This window comes from Pleurodeles waltl, chromosome 2_2, assembly GCF_031143425.1.
Source record: "Pleurodeles waltl isolate 20211129_DDA chromosome 2_2, aPleWal1.hap1.20221129, whole genome shotgun sequence".
Taxonomy (NCBI): Eukaryota; Metazoa; Chordata; class Amphibia; order Caudata; family Salamandridae; genus Pleurodeles; species Pleurodeles waltl.
In genome coordinates, this window is record NC_090439.1 from 647,764,087 (window position 1) to 647,783,983 (window position 19,897).

The window sequence follows — 19,897 nt, forward strand, 5'->3', positions numbered from 1 at the left end:
TTCAGCGATGGTTGTCATTGTGACTGGAGCACCCTTACAAGTGTGACTATCTGAGTCCAATAGTTAGTCAGTTCACATGAGTTGTTTAGTGCGATGTAAGTAGAAAGTTTAGATATCACTTGATACCTAGAGTGTGAATAGACCGCTCAGCTGGTGATGTTGAATTCAGGAAGAAAAGTCCAAAATATTATAGGCTCATTGAGGCAAAATCTGAAGGCACCCTGGGAATAAATCTGTGGATTAGTTCAGAGAAGAACTAAATTGCCTGTGAGTCGCAAGAAGGCACTTGTGTTGAGAAAGCCTGCATCTTCTCTACCCTACTTTTCGAGGTGAGCACCCGTAACAAGGTGACCTTCCATGCGAGAAATATGAGGTGTGCTCTGATAATAGGTTCAAATTAACTCTTCATGAGTTGAAATAGAAATATGTTCAGATGCCAGACCGAGGAAGCAGCCTTTTCTGTAGGAAAACAATGAATAAATCTTTTATGAATTGTTAGATGATTCTGCAAGAGTAGAAAGTAAAAATGTGATGAACAGTTATATCTAGATAATGCTGTAAGCTGTACCTTAACGGACGCATGTACCAACTGTGACTGAGATAGCAATAGGAGATAGGATAGTAATTTACCCATTTATGCTAGTAGAGGATGTAGGTTTGATTTTCTGGTGCCCCAGGCAAAAACTTTCCCATTAATCTTTACATGTCCTTATCATGGCCTTGACTTGGAGAGAATACACCTGCAGTCCTGAGGAATACTGAGATCTTTGGATTGATGGAATTTAGGAGCTGTGCACCTCAGAGGAGAGAAGTCACGTCAGGATGAAGGGCCTGGCCTTAGTTTACCAGCAAAGGTTTACAGAATGTTGGTAGGTGAATGTGGTTGTATACGGATAGCAGGAGAAGCTCAGTGAACCAATACTGAACCACCTGGGGGCTATCAGGACAAGAGAACACTGCTTTGCTTTCCTCTTGGTGTGAATCTTTGGTCTTAAAGGTATTGTGGAAAAATGTAGATATGGATCCTGGCGCATCTGTCGGAAGGCATTCCACCAAGATCGTGGATGTGGATGCCAACTTGCATAGAACTGGCATTTGCTGGTTTAGTTTGTTGCACAGGGATGTAGAGCCAGTTTGCCCAGAACAAGTAGATCATGCTTAGAGCCGAAAGATCAAATTCTCCTTCTTGGAGGCTGCTTCCAGTTTTGTTTAGCATGTCTGCTATGAGATGTCTAGTCCAGGGACTATGTTCAGCCTGAAGAGTTGTCTTGTGTGTCATTAGCTGACACCAAATTTCCTTGTCTTCCTTGGACAGCGACAAGGATCTTGTGCCGCTTCGTTTATCCGCATATTGCATGCTGGTAGTACTGTCCTTGCGAACCAACACCGAAGAATCCGTTACATTGGCAGGAAAATTTGGAGACCGAACAGCTGGCTTTGAGATCTAGGTGAGTGATATGTATGCTCTTCTGGAGCAGAGACCACTTTCCTCTAATTAGAGGTTCTGGAGATGATTGCCCCTGCTTTCCAGGGAAGTATTTATAGCCTGAGAGTCCCAGAGTAGAGCTTCCATCACATGTGAAAATTCATCAGTCCCTGAAATTATTTTTTGATTGAATCTATTGTTTTTGTAGCTGCTCCTGTAAGGCATTCATTTTCAGGCGTACAAGAGGGATCCTATTGACTGCTGAGGACGTGACGCCCAAAAGCTAACTGAACAGAAAGTATCTTCTTTGATGGAGGAGTTGATTATCTCTGATAAGTCATAAGGAGACAGCCCATTAAACAACATTAGGCAAGCCTCTGTGACCTTGGACGTTTGAAATGCAGTTGGTGCTTTTATCAACAAGTTGTCGAAGTTGGGGAAACCCTTCCTGAAAAAGCTGATCTGAAGACAAATGGAAGAACTCTGATGAGTGGGAATACAGAAACAAAAATATATATCCTGTGCTGAAGGAGACCATATAAAAGGATTATTTCTGGAAATACTTGTTCATTTCTGGAGGTGTATGATGAATAGACACTCCTCTGTTTTCTGGTTTATGAGGCAAAACAAAGAATAGAAGCCTCTTTCCTGCTGAGAATGTGGTTTTCTCTCTATGTACCCTTTGGTCAGAGTAGCTAGCACTTCCTTCTGAAGGTAGATGGCGGAATCTGGGTGAACTGCAACATATATCTATATGTGACGAGATCCAGGACTTATTTGTCTGATGCTATTTTCTGCCATAGATGACAACATTTTTGGAATGTTTTTTCCCACTGGATGGTATAAGCAGCACCAGAATGTTGTCACTGTAGGTAAGCTAGCCTAAGTGCTACTGAGAGGGTTGCTAGCTCAGATACTTATCAATGGATAATTGTCTTATTTGGGTCCCTCTAAAGATTGTTTCATTCAAAAATGTTATGCCCCGAAAGATCATGCAGCGTCAAGAGTCACTGTTGACTGCTTGCAAGTAGTCGTCAACATGCATCGCATACAGAGCGTCGGCATGGTACTAAAAAATATTAGATATATTTGTACCTCAAATTTTTAAATGTTGTGGCCTTAATCCTTAATATCCAAGGACCACTGACCCTGCCAGTTGTGGGAATACTACGAAGCATTGTCTATAGCACAGTCTATGCTGACATCTCACTCCACTACAGCAGCATTTTGTTTTCCCCTCTTCCGGCAAACATTTTATGTGGCCATTTCTGACCACATCTGGGTCTATAGCTGCCCCGTATTACAAGTGAATTGGCAGCCCGTACAGTAGTCTGGACCTAGATGAGAATGTGTCCTTGCTGATAAGGCAGAATTATGAATGAAAGAGTTTTCAATTATTGTAACTCCTCCTGGCTGTACGAGCAACTGGAATAGGTTTTACAGCTTTCCCATTTAAATTCATAAAGAAAATTTCTTGTTTGCTATGGAAACTGGAAGTGTCTGGTCGCTTGCTCCAAACTGTATAGAAACCCCCAAAAAGAAATCTGGTGGGGAAATCCACCAGTTGCGGCTGTAATATGCTCTGAAGCTCTAGTATGAGATACATGGACCGGATCCATGCTCTGCTGCTGGAGGTGGAGTGGTGTAATTGCTCCATATATTTCCCCTCAATATTTTGACTGTTAAAGACATACTCATATTGGTACCTCAATGCTTGACACTAAATTATTCTGGATTATGTCTGTTTTGCTCTACTTGACAATTACGTGTTTTCATCTTAATTTGTAATGTGATCAAGTTCGACGAGGCGGATGTAAACGACTAGGCTCATGTAGACAATGTTTGTTGTTGATGAGGCCTTCGTCGCAGTCGAGGCCTTCATAGAGGATGCAGTCATATACAAGGCCGTCACTGACAAGGCATACAGAGTCAAAGCCATCATAGATGTGGTTCTGTAGACTAGGTCATTATAGGCAAGGCCGTAGTAGTAGGCAACCATCAGAAGAGGCTGTCGTAGATGAACATCTTAGATGAGACTGTCACAGATGACTATCACAGAAGAGGACATTGTATATGACTGTCGTAGACTAGCATCATAGATGAGGTCGCTGTAGACGACCGTCGTAGATGATACTGCCATCACAGATGTGGTTGCCGTAGATGATACTGCCATCATATATGAGGCTGTCGTAGATGGCCATCATAGATGAGGATGTCATAGACAACCATCATAGATGAGGCTATCGTGGATGACTGTCATAGAAGAGGCTGTCGTAGGTGACCATCGTAGATGAGCGAGCGTCGACGACGACCACCACCATAGACAAGCGTCGACGACGACCACCACCATAGACAAGCGTCGTCGACGCCGACGACCACCGTAGACAAGCGTCGTCGACAACCACCGTAGACAAGCGTCGTCGACAACCACCGTAGACAAGCGTCGTCGTCGACGACCACCCCACCGTAGACGAGCGTCATCGACGACCACCGTAGACGAGGGTCATCGACGACCACCGTAGACGAGGGTCATCGACGACCACCGTAGACGAGGGTCATCGACGACCACCGTAGACGAGGGTCATCGACGACCACCGTAGACGAGGGTCATCGACGACCACCGTAGACGAGGGTCATCGACGACCACCGTAGACGAGGGTCATCGACGACCACCGTAGACGAGGGTCATCGACGACCACCGTAGACGAGGGTCATCGACGACCACCGTAGACGAGCGTCATCGACGACCACCGTAGACGAGCGTCATCGACGACCACCGTAGACGAGCGTCATCGACGACCACCGTAGACGAGCGTCGTAGATGAGGCCGTAGTAGATGACCATCGTAGATGAGGCCACAGTAGATGACGATCGTAGATGAGGCCACCGTAGATGAGGCCATCACAGACCACTGTTGTAGAGGATCACTGTAGACGATCGTCATAAACGATCACTGTAGAGGACTGCTGTAAACTACCACAGTAGATGACTGTCTCAGACGACCATCATAGATGAGACCATAGTAGATGACCATCATAGATTAGGCCACCGTAGATGAAGCCCTTTGTAGATAAGGCCATCATAAACCACTGTAGAAGACAGTCGTAGACAATCACTGTAGGTGACTGTCGTAGACGGCCATCATAGATATGGCCGTCATAGATGAGGCCATTCGTAGATGAGGGCATCATAGACGAGGTGAATGATGATTTTACAGGCGATTTTCAGATGCCCCATTGTAAGGTTATGAGGGTCTCTCTGATGTACTGTCAGAGCTGAAGAGGGGGTTGAGGGTTTCCATTTTTTTTTCTTTCTCTCTGTTAGAAATGCCTTATTAAGACTCATGGTAAGTCTTTTTATGGCTTTTCTGTGTGCCTTCTGGAGAGCCTGGCGCAACGTCTCCCTCTGAGCTCTCCTGTAAATTGAAGGAATACTCACTGTTCTCATTATTAGTGACCGTTTTAAGATTTTGTAATCCCAGCCAGTAATAGCTTCATCTCTCAGAACCTGAGAGTTTTTGAGGAAAAGGTTAGACATATTTATGTAATCTTTTACCTTGTTTACTGCTACTCTGACGTATTAATGCCAGGGTTAGAGAAATGAAACAGGAAATATGATATTGGGTGATTTAAAAAGAAGTTAAAGCTGAAGAACTGAGCAGAGCTCAGGGAGATTCCCTCCACACGACATGCAGTAGAAAATCTGACTCAGCCTCTGTTGGGAGTGTCCTAGAGGGTGCTATCGGCTGATTGGTTAAAGTTCAAGTTTAGTCCTTTTTTGAAGAGGACATGGATAGGCTATTAAACTGACCTTTTCATTGCCATTATAGCCCATGATACTGGTATATATACTGCTTTATTAAGTTACCGGGGACTTCCGTTTCGACGACGGGGAATGATTCAATCATCCAATACTGGAGAAATTAGATATTATCTTTGTGAATGCTGTAAGAAAACCAATAATATGTAGAATACAAAAAGGCACTCCCAGTTGAGAAGATCGAAGGCCTTCTCTGCATCTGGTAAAAATATCTGTGCTGGAATCTGTTTTGTTTGTTTTCAATAAAATGCAAAGGCTTCAACTAAATATTTAATATTTGAATAAAGTTGTATCCCTGCTATAAAGACACACTGATCCCTAAGTATCAGCTGTCTACCACTTGATTTAGTCTGTTCGCTAGCAGCTTAGCTGTTATGTTATAGTCTATGAGAATTAAGCTTTCCAGGGTTTTATTTTATGACCACAGCTGTATCAAAAAAAAGTGGGATATTTTCTCCATCCAGTATGTGTTCAGCTAATCCCAATTTTTGTTTGTTAAAAATATGTGAAAACTTTTTTTTAAACTTAGCTGGGATGCTATCCTCACCAAAGGCTTTTTCACTTGTTAGAGACTTAATCACCTTGCCTAATTCTTTTAACTAGAATGGGGTTATTGGTGCTCGGGATGACCGCCAATCTAATCATGGCACAGGGATCCCACTTACAAACTCTCTCAGCTTGGTACTGTCCATCTCTTGTTGAAAACAATATTACTTCTCATAATGCTGTCTAAACATATCTTGCACAGTTCCTGCATCATTAATGAGGATATTCGCCTCCCTGACAGGATACTCTGCTTTAATTTTTCCATACCTCGATTAACGAATTGTCTGAAAAGCTGTTCACCAAATGACTCCAATGGTGAAGGCCATACTCAGGGGGTATTAAAAAGCAATCCAGCCTAGCTGTGGATTTCTATCTATTGGATATACAGGTATATTTTCAACAAGTTGGAAATGTATTCCTCTATGAATCAATTAAATGTAAACTATTTTGATACTCCTAAAGTATTCTAGACATTTTTGGCATATTTTGCCAACGAGCAACAGTTGAGGACTCCAAACCTGGATTCTGAATGAAGTTAAAATATCTTCCTAAAATCAGGATACCCGGGAGGAGCATGACAGATTGAAATAATTCCACTAAAGGTCCTGGGTGATCTTCAATAGGAGCATATATTGTTGCGCCTATCACTCTCTCTCCATCTTTCTGTTAGTTAACCCATACCCATCTCCCTACTTTATCAGTCTGAAAATCATGTGCATTCTGCCTTCATTGCTCACAGACAAAAAATGTCACACGCCTATGTGCCGCTGTTGCACAAACAATATATTCAAAGCCTGGTCATTTCTGAAACATAACAATATCTTCATTTTTATCTTGTTTATATGGGTTTCCTGAAGTAAACCTATATCAGTGGAGGGGTTGTTTATCCGTACTTCATTTGCCTTTGCATTATATTTAATATTTAGACCACTAATGTTAAATTTTATAGTTTTCAATATATTGATCTCTATTAGACCACATCTTTTATGGCTTTCTGGCCACAATATTCTGCTTATCCTGATTTCTATACTTAGAATTAGTGTTCTTTCATGAAAATATATGAGTTCAAGGTGCAATATCTACAGTGCATAGTACGAAAACGGTTAAGATTACTAAAATGGCAGAACATATCAAATACCACTACCCACTAAAAAGGTTTTCCCTTGGACCCAAGAGGGCCCCATTGCTTCTCGATAGCACTACAGTGCAACAAAGGTGCAGCACACACCAGTGCTTATCACCGCTGAAGTGCTCTCACATAACCAAGTCCAGCCTTTGCAACAATTACATTCACTGCTAGAAATAAATATCTCCTTAAGTGCATACAACAAACTACATTATAACTAGGGACCCAAGCATTATACCAGAGAAAACTAAAAACCCATCAGCACCAAATGGGTAAGGTATGCCCCTCTCTGTGCATGGCCTGATAATCTAGGACAAGGGAATAACCAGAAATTTAAAATACTCCTCAATTCGATCCAAAACTGTAATGGCACGAAGCAAGTGAGCATGAACCTCCCTAGAAGAACTCCCTTGTCTATTCCATCCAGGCATCTATCCATTTATCATTTTACTCTTCCATTCACCCACTGATACCCACCATTTCACCTTTACATTCTATCATCTATTCATCCTTTCCTTCATCAGTCTTTCACCATTCCATCTATCCATTCTATCCACCCTTTCACACATCGATCATATATGCATGCATTTGTCTAGAAAACCATCTATGAATCAATGTTTTACTTATTCATCCATCAATAAATCCTTTCATCCATCAGTTGATCCTTTTGCCCATCCATTTCCATCCATTCTCTCAGATTTCCATTTACTTTGCCATTTATCCATTAGCAGATTTCTATTTGATTTGCCATCCATCCACCTCAGCCTACCATGTACTCCTCCATCCTTTCACCTACCTATCCATCTGCCCTCTCAGATTTCAATTTACCCTGCTATCCTTTCACCCACTGATCCCCACCCATCCATCTTCAGATTTCGACTTACTCTGCCACTTTCACCTACTTGATCCATCCTCTCAGATTTCCATTCACTCTGCCATTCTTTCAAACCAATGACCAGGTTTCCATTTATTGTCATCCTTTCACCCACTCGTCCTCCTAACCATCCATACCTTCATCTATCCATCCTGTCAGATTTTCATTTACTCTGCCATCCTTTCATACATCCACACAGCCTCTCAGATTTTGATTTACTATGACAATCTTTCACCCATTCATCTATCCATTCATTCTTTCACCCACTGTTGGGAAAGGAAAATTCCTTGGCATGGTAAGAGATGTGTACCCTTGCCCTAAATGCCCAACTGTGTTGTTGTCTGGATCCCTAACGCTGTTTAGGTGAACACGGATCATGCATGTGCGCCATGACATAGGCCTGCCTCGCGGATTGCAGTCTTGTTGTAAGGGAGGGATTCCGAAAGCGCTGGCATCGTATTGGTGGAAGGCTATAGCCTTTATCAGGAGGTAAGCAGCAAAAAAGCAGTGGTGGCAGTATACCATGAAGTGATCAGTAGTAGTGAACAGGTCCTTTTTACCCCATGTTACTCAAGTAAAGCCTACAGACTCACTCACCTTTTAAAAGGTTCCGCTGCTGTGCCTAACTCACCCCTGGCCTACATCAGGTTGATGTGGAAGTGTGTGTATGGTGGAAACATGTAGATTGCTTGTGTGCTTGCATGAAATACACTACACAAGCGGTTAAGTGTGGTACAATGCGCACATGGTAAATGTGTGTGCTGGCAGTGTGTGCTGACACACTCTGGTACAGTACAAAGACATAGAGACTGCAGTACTGAATAGTGTGTGTATACTTAGTGTATGTGCTGCATGTGGGTATACTGGTGGTGGCAGGATACATGAGGATAACCGTACTCGGCAGTGAATTTGCTGTGGAGGTATACTAAGTGCAGAAATACCTGCAATTGTACATTACATGAAGGACCATGGGTTTGTTGGTGGGAAGCCAAGTCCTGCCTGGTGAAAACATGAGTAGAGGTTTTTATTTATCAATGAAAAACCAAGGAGACGGAGAAGCTGTATTAAGACTGGCGCAAGTCAGAGACGCAGAGAGAGCGTAGAGGTGCAGGAGGGTGGAGCCTGCAGCAATGGTGGAGCCACTGGGAGAGGAGAGGGCCCAGCAGTGTTCTTTCTCCTGAGCCGCCCCACCCCTTGACGGTCAGCAGAGGGGGCAGGGAGGGGTCTGGTTGGCCAGACATCAGAGCCAGCGGAGCCGTCGGAGCAGTTGGAGCCATGGCTTGCGGCCCGAGAGAGACCTCCGCAAGCTCAGTGAGATCAGGATCGTGGAAGATAGTCGGGAGAGCTGGTGAGTCGCCCCAGAGATTGGTGAGTGTCCGGCTCTGCTTGAACGTTGCCTCACTGAACACTGAGTGTTGATTGAAGGGGCAGAACGTGGTGAACTCTACTGACTCACCCCCACAAAGCCCACCCAAATCCCCGCAAAACTTCTCACCCCTACAATGCATGTCGATCTGCTACTGTGCTACTGTAGCTCGAGGCACATAAAGGTTAGAAAGAGCGCCGAAGAGGGACTGGGGAGTGGAACAGTGGAACGCCGTGATCAGATTTTGCTCTACGCTTCCTGCATCTTTTTAATCATGAGATAGATTTAAACTGCAATCATAAGAGTCACGAGCCAAACTACAAACTATAAGACAATTTATAAAAAGCCACTGGAGCTATAAGGGGGTTCTCGAAACACTCCTCAGAACTGCAACATTGAACTGCGACACCGCAACACGGTATGGCACTGCAAGCAGTCAATTCCGACTGCAACTGAACAGAGGGTTCCTTTGAGTGTGCTCGTGCCCCCGGCCTGCGGTGATTAAACAAAATAGAGTGTGCGGAGGGGCAGGGGGTGAGGCAGTGCTCAATTGTGCTGAGGCAAGTGGCTAAACCAAACTGAATCAAACTGACCAGCATTTTCTTTATTTCTAAATTATGAAAACTAAAACCATGCAAGGCAGCAAGTATGCAATTATCTAAACAAATATTCAACTTGTTACTGAAAGACCATCTACATTAATAGTTCACCTTCGACACACCACTTCACTCAGGACACCACTCAGGACGCCTCCCGGGGTCACAAGTCAGTTCACCGGATAAACAACTTGAGTGAATCCTGTGCTAAGCTGGCCTATGTCTCCCCGGTAGGGGGGCAATCACAGGAGCAGGTGCTGGAGCCAAGGCTGGGAGAAACAACAACCCACTCACCATTATCAACACTAAGGACTTGATTACAACTTTGGAGGAGGTGTTAATCCGTCCCAAAAGTGACAGTAAAGTGACGGATATACCACCAGCCGTATTACGAGTCCATTATATCCTATGGCTGGTGGTATATCCGTCACGTTTGGGACGGATTAGCACCTCCTCCAAAGTTGTAATCAGGCCCTAAATTCGCTTGGAATCTCGAATCCTCCGAGGCTAGTACCTAAGGCATAAGGGGCACAGAAAAAACTGAAATAATGTAAAGCTAGAGCTCTCCAAATATTTGAGGGTTGTTGGAAATCAGCTCATAAGATCTTTTTCATAAGTAGGGCTTGTGGCAAGTTGAGGAGACAACCCGAAACAGCACAACAGCCTCAATCCGGATACACGTGACTGAGACCATCCGACCACTCAAACATTGTCAAAATGGGAGCGGTGGAAGAAGACTAAGGAAGGTGCCCCACTAGCCCCATAAGTCACGCAAACACTACGAGGACTACTGCAGTCGTTACAGAACCTATAGAAATGAACTGTCATGATGGAGATGACAATGAGCTGGATTCCGAGGCAGGTCAGTTGCCGGTAGACGGGCCTAAAGCTCAGAAGGATCACAAGACAGGTCCTAAGCGACAGATTCCAAATACTAGGAAAACATATAAACATAACTACTTTACAAGAGGAGTAGGAGAAACTTATGGATAACCACGTCACACAAACTGGTCCCTCCATTGTTCATCCTACTCCGATATTGGAGCTTGATCTTTTACTCAGGCCCACACAAACTGAGCAAGCACAAGGCCTCATTAGCAGCACTACAGGTTTCAGCCTGGATGCTTCAATAATTGGAGAATTGCTAGAACTAGCAGATACTGTATTGGGAGAAATCAGGTACAGTCATAATTACAATGATAGAACAACTAGCATAAACATTTGCCCAGCGGGCCTTGACTGCAGACCCAAGGTAACTAGAACAGCTCCCATAGTAGCGACATCCAGTCAGCCGAAAAGGGGGCAGGCTGTATCCAAGTAACAAACAACAGTGAACATGAAATCGCTGGCAACAGCCAGTCCTGCTCTACCCCCCTACAAGGCACAAAGGAAGTTCCCCCGCGTTGCTCACGGTAACAGGAAAGGATGGCTGGACATTGCAAGAAACTAGTGCGGAAGCGCCAGGCCACGAAAATGAGATTAGGAGGAAAACTCGCCCAACGAGGAACCGGGAGAAGTGGACAGATCATACTATATTACAAATACCATTAATGCCTCTATCCTAGCTGCAGTTAAAACACTTACTTGGCAGTCACACAAGAAGGAGATCCATCTAGAACTAACCCACATGCTGGCTCAAAGTGCACTTACGGTAGATAATAAATTGAACTCATTAAGTGGAAAGCTAGATAAGTGGGGTAACAGATGGAATGATGACAATTCAGTGGAAGGGACCCGCAACAATGAAATGATAGACAAACTATTGATCCTCTCAGACATACTAACTAGCCTCATCCATCACTGGAAAGCAGCTGATGAATCTAATAAAAACATGAACGGTGGGACACCAGTGGAAAAGCAGCAGGACAAAGTGCCTACCAAATTAACCCATAAAGGGGGGTCTTCCACATCCATAGAAGGTGAGGAAGGAAGTAGGGAGATAGAATCAAATAATAGGCAATCAATTATGGCACACCCAACGCTGTTGCCCTCTCTAGATACTAATGGTGCCGAAAATAGCACAGAAGAGCAAGTCCCAGAAGTAACTTCCAAGCCACTGTGTGAGTTTGATACTAGGAACAATCAACAATTACAACTAACAGGACGAGAGAAGAAGTTAAGAAAAACACTCAAAGCCACAAAAAAACGAATAGACTGAACTGCACTGGGAAAGTTCCACAGGCATCAGGGAATATGCCAGTACAGCTCAAGACCTACCCAATTTTCCAGCAGAGACCGCTACCTATTTTGGCACCTAAAACCTGCTCCCACGCACACATCACCCCAGTAACTGGGGAGGACTCGGGCAGAAAAGGAAAATATAATTCTCAAATCATCAAAAATATGGAAGGCAGTCATATCACTTGGTTGGCAGGGTCAACAGTAAACTCCGACCAGGCACACCCCAAAAGCGAAGGTTGAGAAAAGGAAATAGATGACTCAATTTAAACAAACAAAAAACAAGCATCCTCAAACACCGGCGAGATAGAATCTGCAATGGGTCTAGAGCCACTCCTCGTGGTTGAGGGAGTGATGACCCTACGGGAGGGGCTATCTCCCAGAAGGAACCCTCAACTTATCAGCCAGATCTGGAGGGGAGGAGGAGCTCCACAGGGACCAAGGTAGCAGGGTCACCCCTATACACAAATAATGGAGATCCAAATCTACAAAACAAAAATAGCAACAGAGAGGTTATGATTATCCCTGCAACAACCCTAGAAAGAATCCCCCCAAGGATCCAATAACCTACTAATCAGAACAGAATCTAAAGGGATGCAGGAGGCAAGTCCCCCGGTATCAAGACAAGGAAAACAAAAATGTGACTATCTGGATCACAAACCCACGCAAGAAATAATCCCACTCACAGAGGCAACAGAGATGGCTCAGGAGCATGCCTGGAGCAGAGAATGAAGCCACTGATCACCTGTTCCTACAACTACTCGAGAATATCCCATCATACACAGATCAGAGAATGAGCAGGAGTACAATGTGACAGGAAACCAATGAACAGCTGACAAAAATATTCACCCTTCTATATGCATCACAGGGACCTTGGGATATACTTAACAGGTAAGATATCCTGCAGCTGCTTCATCATATACCATCACTTGCGGATCTCACAAAAGGGGACCTCTCAACAGTAAACTTTAATAAATATGCATGGATCAGCCAGAGATATTCTACATTATTGACATGGGCTGACCAAGGCACGGTTGAGAGAATATTTGAATATGAGGAATTGCTGGACAACTGGGGCATAAAAATCAGCCAACCTGAGAAAGAACACTACCCTTGAGTGCTATCCATGAAAAATCACAACAGGGGACCTCTCAACAGTAAACTTTAATACATATGCATGGATCTGCCAGAGATATTCTACATTAACGACATGGGCTGACCAAGGCACGGTAGTGAGAATATTTGAATATGAGGAATTGCTGGACAATTGGGGCATAAAATCAGCAAACCAGAGAAAAAACACTACCCTTGAGTGCTGTCCATGGAAAATCAATCGACATACCCAACTAAAAAAACGTTCAGTGGCTTGAGGGGAACCCTGGTGATAAAACTGCTGATGATAGATAAGAAAATTACCATACAGTTGACAACTAATAGGGAGGGATTGAATTTGACGACGCAAGAAACAATCACAGCAATTTGGGAGGGCGGGACTGGGACTGCCTTTCCGCAGCTCACCACCAAAGGGAAAATGCATCTTTAACCATAAAGGACCCTCATAAAACAAAAACAACAAGGTGATTCAGATAATCAGCTGGAACGTGGATGGATTGGCCTCCCTCATAGTTAGCCCAAACATTGAGGGCTTCTTAAACAACGCAGATATTATGTGCTTTCAGAAAACCTTGACGAGGGAGCCACAAACCCTATCGGGCTTCGTAACAACTCAGTCCAATGCACTCAAGAAAAACTTGTTTAGAAGAAATATGGGAGGTCTCGCAACAAATGAGACTTGGTGGTCAAATTGGTGCCTCGGAAAAAAATGACTAGTGATGTCCACGTGATAACCATATATGGCTTAGCCCTCACCAAAGAATAACACTGATATCAGTCATAAATTTGTACATGAATCCCAATTGGGAAAGCAAACAGACTAAGGTTAAATTAATGTTGTCCCTATTAAAGGAATTTTTATGTGAGCACCGGATCACGAACATTTAATCGTAGGAGACTTCAATATCCAACACCTCGGTCAGGAGGTGGGGCTCCCCGGCGATGCAATAAGATCAGCCCTAGAAACATTTTTAGAAACATTTTTCAAGGAATATGAACTGAGAACGTCCAAATGCAGCAACACAGTAGTGGGCACACTCATTCAGACGTTCAAAAATATCTCCACATTAGATTACATTTTCTTAAGCCCAGCATTAGTGTGCAGATATTTAAGTCGTAAGGTGACAAATAGATCTGAGAGTGACCACAATCCCATACCAATAAATATAGGCCTTGAAGCAGTGAGACATCAGTCCTACAAGGCCAGTGGTCAGCAATTATCAATTAACTTATGCCCATTGACAAAAAGGATCAAATGGAGCGTGACCTGCAAGGCACAATACGACCTATGGAAGCAGGCCAATGGCCCATTAAACTTTAAAAGGGAGACAAACAAGATCAGTGACCAGTGGGCAAACATGATGAACAACTCACACGCTTCTCTGTGCAGTCCAGCGCAGCAAGAGTTTGTAGGAAGCAAAAGGCAAAAAGCTGACATATTCATAGCAACTAGGGAATATACACAGAGCACAAGGAAATGCAGGCAGGCGGAAATGTGATCTAGAAGGAATAAAACCCCTGCAGCAAAAGCTCGTAGGAGGCAGGTGAGGAAGGAGTACAAGGGAGTAATATGGAAACTGAAGCAAAAGGAGATCGAAGAATGCTGGATCCACTTACATGCATGGCTGTCACCGAGCAAAAGCAGAGAAGTATGGGACTATGTCACCACGTTGCTACACGCATCTATAAGTAAGGTCAATGTGATATCTGCCAGTGCTTGGGAAAGCCATGTGGGCATCCTCTGTGTGGACCTAGAGTATACTGAAGTCCAGGGTACTACAGGGTGGCAACACGATCTAGACGGCTTAGAAAATACAGTGTTAATGGTCACTGTCAAATCAGCAAAAATGGAGCTCAGCAGCATCAGGCAGGATGGGGCACCAGGACCAAATGGACTTCCAGGGAGCATATTTATTTAGATATGATCAAGACTTTTGAGCTGAACGTCTGACCGCGCTTTTCAATGACTGTCTACATTACTCTGTGGTCCGAGAGGCCTGGAAAGTCTCAATACTGCACCCAATCTACAAAAAAGGAGACTCTACTCTCCCAGAAAACTATAGGTTAATAGCCCTAGTGGATGTGGATGGCAAGGCTTATGCAAGAGTCCTGCTTTAAGAGCTTGAAAATTGGATCATTGAAAATAACATCATACCAATATATCAAACCGGCTTTAGACCTAGCTCTTCCACTCTAGATAATGTTCTTGTTCTTTCATACTTATGTCAGAAAGCATTGAAATTACCTGCTCAACCGCTCTTTGCTTGTTTTACTGACTAAAGTGCGACCTTTGATGGTGTGGTACATCATATCCTCTGGAAGAAACTGGCGGCCTGAGGGATACCAAGGAAATTGTTAACTTCCATAATCGCACTTTATTCCGATACTTGGGTGAGAATCAAGATCACAAATACACGTTTTACCAAGAAAATCCACACCAACAAAGAATTAAAACAAGGATGTGCCATCGCCCCTAATCTCTTTAATCTGTACACGGCTGACCTCGGCGCTTAATAGCTCAGAGGAAATACACTTCCCCTGAAACTGGGTAAGACAGTGCTACCCATAATTTAATATGCGGACGATCTGGTTCTACATGGTCAGACCCAGCTAGGGTTGAAAAGGGGCCTGGACATATTACATAGCTACAACAAAAAAAATGCATTAAGGGCAAACGTGGCAAAAACCGAGGTCTTGGTCTTTGCACATCAGACCAAAAAACATCAAAGATATTGGAAACTCAGTCCACTAAAAATAGAAATGGAAGAAAAATATCACTACCTTGGAGTTTGGTTATCGAACATGGGGAAAATATCATATTGGGTAGCGGCACTGAGAACTAAGGCAGAGAGAACTACTTATGCATTAGCAAAACTCCATCTCTGGCTCAAATCACTAACATCTGAGGCAATCAGGAGTGTTATTAAAGCGAAACTATTACCTGCTATCACCTATGGACCCCTTGCATATCCCGGTAGGCCGATTACACTGCTGGAGAAGTGCTAGATGAGAGCCTTTAAAAGGATATTCCAGAGTCCTAAATCAACCAGACATGCAGGGATACGTCTAGAATTCAACATAATAGGAAAATGGATATAAACTGCAAAATTGACACCATCAAGCTTTTCCATTGTGTTTGTAGGGCCAATACCGACAGCTTGAGGGGGTCCCTGAAAGCTATTTTTTAAGTATATTTTAGTAGCTGGGCCATCTATCTCAGGCAAGCGGAGGAATTTTTCAATTTAGCTCCCTCCTACACATCGAACCCTGTCACATAGAAGGCCGTGCAAAAAAATAATTTGAAAGACCAGGGTGTGCGAGCTTCTAGAGAAAATGACATTGCCATAATCAGGAACATTAGCGGAGCTGAGGGTTTAGCGGAGTCTCATACAACTACTAATGCCCAACCGTACATGAAAGAAGCACTGGGAGCCCGTGCATTTCAGAGTATCTTGCAAATGTGTCTCTTAACACTCCCCATTTGGGACTTTAGGCGCTACTGGAAGTCTACGTGGGGATACTCACAAGAATGTATTCCATGTAACTACTACACTGAATCCATAATACATCTAGTATGTTGCTGCCCATGCTTGGCCTCAGAGAGACGTCAACTACTAAAACCTCTTTTCCTGAAATACGGTCTGAGAACATGCAAAGAAGCCGTAAAATATATATTCACTGCAGAGATCCCTATGGAACTGGTTTGCTTTGGGAAATTTGTCACTATTATGAGAAAGGCTCTACAGCTTGCCATCAACGTGCAGGAAACAAAAGGGGAGGGGTGGCCCCTAAAGAAACATTATTGTTGAAGTGGCTCATTCACTCAAGTTAATCTTACTCATACCTCTGCTGACTTTGACCACGATCATGGCAATGCAGATATGACAGGGAAGTCTCACTTGAACTTCTGGGTTCTATCATTCTGCTCCACATTTTCATCTTCACATTCTGTGTATTCTGTTGTTACTCTGATGTCAGACTGTTTGGATAATTTTCAATGGCACTTGCACTTTCATTGTTGTTTTGTAGTTTTTTTTCAGCATTTGCACTATCACGTCTAAGTTTTAGAATTTTATAACAACAGATGAGATACCAGACTTTTGGACAGTCATCATTGGCTCTTGCACTCTCACTGCTGTGATCACTCACGCTCTACTTTTAAGACTCAGAATTTTAAAATAATCAACTTCATATCCGATTGGTAGCACAGTCTCTATCGGCCTCTGCACTTTCATTGTTGTGTTTATACTGGTGTATCATAACATACGATAAGCGGTATTTTATTTTATGCATTTTCATTGTATTTCATGCAAAGATGACAGAATTTTATAATATCAGATGCAATGTCAGATTCTAAGGATAGCCTTTTCTGGTGTTTGCACTTTCACTGCTGCGATAACAGCACTTTATTGCATTTGCATTTGCACTTTCATTTTAAGTTTTAGAATTTTATAACAATTGAGTTGATACCAGACTTTTAGGATAGTCTCCATTCGCACTTTCACTGCTGTGTTCACATTATTTTATTATAGCATACGATAAGATGCATTTTATTCTGTGTGTGTTTATTGTATTTTATGCAACAATTTTAAGTAATCATGCAATAAAGTTACCTACCATGAGTAGGGGAATCCCTTTCCAGACAGATTTGTATATTGCTCCATTAATGTAAGCTAGGTGGGACCAGATCGGCCAACTCACGCAGTGCACCTCTGTGTATCAAACTTTTTCATCTCCCTTTACATGGTCACCCGGTGAGGAGCCAATATCACACAGTGGCAGGGAAAAAAAGCTGAAAACCATTAACAGTGGCTTTCCAGCTCATTTTCTGAGGTTGCAAGATGCCGATGTCCATAAAAGGTGTGAAAATGCGCCAGGGCAACAGCGACAGCCTCATGACCCTTTTTTGGGGGATAGCTGGAGGGGCTTGTTGACAGTCAGAGTGCCTCTTGGTTACTCTCAGCACCAGACACCTGCCTCCTAAGTTGGCAGGTATGTGTGACATGCAATGAGGATAGGAGAGCCAGGCTCTCTGTGTGCATTTCAAAGGGCTCTTTAATTCAATTATTCATAACAAAAAAGGGGTCTGGACACATCTCAGGATATGAGAGAGATGGGGCTGAAAGGAATCAAAGAGTACGGCTAAGGGCGCAAAATTAACCTTTTGATACACATACCACTGTGGCTAACCTCCAGGTGTAAACTCTGGTCAGTCCCATGAATCTTCACGTGGGTTAATCTGCTTCAGAGCCCTGCCTGTTGTGACAGACATCCTTCAGGAAGAAGAAGAAAGGGGAATGATGACCATTTCAAAGAAGAAAAACCCCAACATACAACTTCAAATACCCAGACACTAAAATACATTTTCTGTCTGGAAAAGGAGCCTTGGACCCCAAAATCTTTTCATATGCCAAGGAGCCATGAGTGAGGAGGAGAAACTCAACAAGACTACTGCCTGTGACCAGGACCGGGGACCCTGCTTGTTTGTCTACCCGATGGGGAAGGGGACATCACCAAGGGAAACCAAGACCACCTTCCCTAAAGCCTAGAGCACCAGCGCCCTCCCTAGTCATCATGACCGGTGTGCCTCGAGAGGGAGAGGACAGCGTTGTAGGAAGCGAGGTCCAGAGTGTAGCCCTGACATGAGGACTCCCTGTGCGAGGTTTGAGAAAACCTTCAGAGCAAGAAGCTAACACCCCCCTTGTGAATGGAAGTGTGACTTACAGTGCTATCATGGAAGTGAGAACAATGCTGATCACTAGAACCAGCTGGTAGCATGGCTAAGAAGAGAAGCCTGCGCCTGCCTGGGGTTGCCACTTGTGACTGCACACAGCCTGACTTTGCCGAACCGGAGCAGGACTTTGCTGTGCCGCTGAGAGGTGCCATACTGCGACTCCATAGACTTGTGACTGAACTTTCGAAAGGCGTCAGAGGGCAGGCCATCAGTGAATGGGGAATAACATCAAACCTATTAGGCTAAAGTTAGTGGGACAGCGAGTGGCCTGAAAACTACTAGAGCCATAACCTCTAGGGGGATTGTGTTATTGCTTTTGAAAGTTGTTTACCTTTGCATGTGTAAAATTAGAATTAAAATACTTTGTTTTGTATGAAAATAAGTATTTGAGTGGACATTGATTTGTTTTTTGCACGGCTTACATATTGAGTTACGAGTCGTGTTCACTGATCTGTATCTGCGCTTCCCCCAAAGGTGTCTTGACTGCTCATCCGACGCTACCTCAGTGTTAGGTGCAGAAAGGGTGCTTATCCTAGTTGAGCAGGATTCATAGCAGAGCGGGCCCCAGGACATCAGGAGTAAACGGCCTCAGCCACCATGGTGGGCCCAGTAGCTCCTGCTTGCCATGGCACTCCAAATGGCGGGTCTGATGCTGTTTAGCAATAAAGTGAAGGATTTGACGATTACATTTTCCAGACTTGAGCGAGATTACATAACTGAGGATAGCTTAGAAAATCTTAGGAACTGTCGACTCCAAGACAGTGAGCTGAAACCCTGACAGGCGCCATGCCTTTTGGTCACCTCTTTATTTTACCCAAGGTACCAAGGGCGATAGAAGATATATCAAAGGACTTGTGGACAATAGCATCAACAGTCCAGCAATGCAAGAGGGCAGAGAACCAGTTCTTAAAGCTTCAGTCATTTTACCTGGCGATAAGGTTGGAGTATCCTTAGAATGAAAAGCAACACAGGAGGCAGAAGCACATGTAGCAGAAGCACTGGCACTGACAACCATCCAAGTTCCTACTCAACATTAGTCATCTCTTCAGTGATGGTCAAAAAAGCAGAAGTTAAACAGGTCAGGATTTTAGAGCATTTGCAAGCCCTCTTTTGGATGGT

At 43.7% G+C, this 19,897-nt stretch overlaps 1 protein-coding gene across 2 annotated transcripts in view; it reads right to left on the reverse strand.

Moving 5' to 3' along the window:
* Window positions 1-19,897, reverse strand: part of PLAG1 (PLAG1 zinc finger) — a 222,014-nt gene that overhangs the window by 21,999 nt on the left and 180,118 nt on the right. The window contains exon 3 of one of the 2 annotated variants that reach the window (XM_069220202.1): window positions 15,290-15,377. The exons of the other annotated variant lie outside the window; for it this stretch is intronic. The gene's annotated coding sequence lies outside the window, so the exon portion shown is untranslated. The remainder of the gene's footprint in view (window positions 1-15,289; window positions 15,378-19,897) is intronic. 2 annotated transcript variants of the gene reach the window in all.